Raw genomic sequence first — 2564 nt, forward strand, 5'->3', positions numbered from 1 at the left:
GGGTCTACTGCTGCTTCCACTTCACTATAAAAGAGTAAAAATTAAAAAAAAGACCCACCTAAAAACAAAAACAAATCCCCTGTAGTGATAGGAGATGCAAACCATACAAGAGCACCCACCAACCGCCCTCGCGGAGATAAATGGTGTTCTTGGTGGTGAACCGGATTAGCGTCAGAATGCACAGTCTTTGATATCTAAATGATACATTTTGCAATGTACAAGTTAATGAAGGCTTGGGGCAAATTACAGCCTGCGGGCCAGATTCGGCCCGCTAACATTTCCACTCATGCCCGCGGGTGGACCCAATAACTAGTAATGAATATGGTCTGCGCTGGTTTGATAATTATGTTACAACCACAACATTTTTTTTCGTTCTGTTTTGTGAAGTTTTCAAGGCTCTCTGTTAATTTAATCTTCATTGTGTCCAATCGTAGATGGGCGTTAAATTCCGAGGTTTTTAAATAACCTAATAGTATTGATAGAGACTTTAAAACCGTAGACATACTTAACTGAGTAATGACTGTTGTTGGCACATTTGCTGCATTCCAAGTATTCAGTGAGAGAAACAAAATTACACACCATAGAAATTATGTCGCAGTTCTGAAATCCGAATAGATTGTTACCGGTACATGACATGAACACACAGCTCACTCATTTGTCAATTGACTCACCAGGAAAATAGTTTTCGTGACGCTTAATTCTTTATGGAATTACAACTGGCGTCTGTGGTATAGAGGTTAGGCGCCTCGCTGTCGCACCTAAGAGACCCGAGTTCGATTTCCGAGTTGGGGAGTAATTAATTTTTATCGAATATCTCAATCATTCAGCTGGGATGGTGGTGTATCCGTATTCATCCGGGTTTACCCTGACAGGAAGGTTTAAACGCCCATCTCCTAAATGATCTAAATCATATTAATGGAGACATATAAGCGCCTATATTTAATTTCCTAAAGTGGAAATACATTAAGTAATACGGGGCACTTTTTTGTGAAGGAGAATGAAACAGTTGGAGAGTACTAGCAACCAAATTGTATTGACATCGTTAAAGTAATGCGCGGCTCTGAAAGAGCTTAGGTTTGAGATCACTCTTTTTTTTTCAGAAGTGAACGGCAGTGAAAGTGCTCGATTCTCAAAGTGAACGGCAGTGAAAGTGCTCGATTCTCAAAGTGAACGGCAGTGAAAGTGCTCGATTCTCAAAGTGCGCGGCGCTGAAATTGTGCGACTCATATAAGGCTCTGGAAGTGCGCGTGACTCTGGAAGTTTTGTTGTTGTTTTTTTTGTTTTAGTAGAGGACGGCGCTAAGGTCATATGAATGTGAGCGCCAGATGATTAGAGGTGTTACAAGAGATTAACAAACATAAAAAAGAAGGAGGGTAGATAAGGACGATAGATGTTTAATAGGAAAGAAGAAACAAACCACAACAGAGCACCCGCCAATCACCCACACTCTCTGGAAGTACTGAAACTGAAAGTGCGTGACTCTGAAAGTGCACGACTCTGAACGTGCAATGACTCTGAGAGTGCGCAACTCTGGAAGTGCGGGGTTCTATGGTGCTTTCCGCGATTATCCACGACTGGTCTATAGCACAGAGCTGAAAACACAACAATTTTGGTGGCACAAGGAAATTGGATGTGAGTGATCAGTCAGTGTTTGCTACATAATACATTTGGTACTACTTACAATAATTGCGTTTATAATATAGCACATATCCACGCTCTACATATTGCATGCTCTATACACTCTTCAGTTATTATTGCCCCGGCGGACTTGAAAACACTCAGAAACATTCTTGGCTTATCTGGAAGCATACAATGCAAGCTGCGTATTGCACGCGCTCAGACACAGACAAAACGGACGCTGCGGATTGCATGCGCTCAAACACTGAAAATTGATAAAATCTTTAACTGTCTACAGCCAGGTACCCATTCCCACCTTGGTGAAGTGAGAAAAATTTGTGTAAACCACAGTAAAGTGCCTTTCCCAAGAACATATCCTCGGATTTGAAACTGAATTTGGTTTGCAATTCCGAGATCCTGACCACTAGGTCACCAACTCGCACATGTCATTTGTGTACTTGTGTTACAGTCCCATGCAGTTTCGAAAGATTCTCATAGATACTATGGAAGACAACATAAGGAAGGAACGCAACTGTCCGAAATTTAACAGGGATTTAACCTGTTATGAGACACACCGAACATCAAATAGTCAAGCGGTTCGGTCATCTGGGGAGAATGTCTCCAAATCTACAGCAGCTGCACGAGCTTACAACTCAAAAGAGCCAGGACACGAGGGCAGGAGTTGACCACGCAAAACTTGGCTGGGCTGGATGACATTACAGACGTCCTCCAAAAGAATAACATAATACACGTATGGTTATCAACAGAGGAAGACACCTACTTGACCCTTGTCCGAAAAGTGGACGTCCCCTTCGGCATCTAATAATACAAGAAAGGAAGGATAAGGTAAAGTTAAGTGAAGTAGTGTGGAAGGTAGTATGTGATCAGTCGTGCCCCGAAGGTTCGTGGGCTGGTATGTGTGATCACGTTCCAGAAAAAGTTGCCCC

This window comes from Aplysia californica, unplaced genomic scaffold, assembly GCF_000002075.1.
Source record: "Aplysia californica isolate F4 #8 unplaced genomic scaffold, AplCal3.0 scaffold01212, whole genome shotgun sequence".
Lineage (NCBI taxonomy): Eukaryota > Metazoa > Mollusca > Gastropoda > Aplysiida > Aplysiidae > Aplysia > Aplysia californica.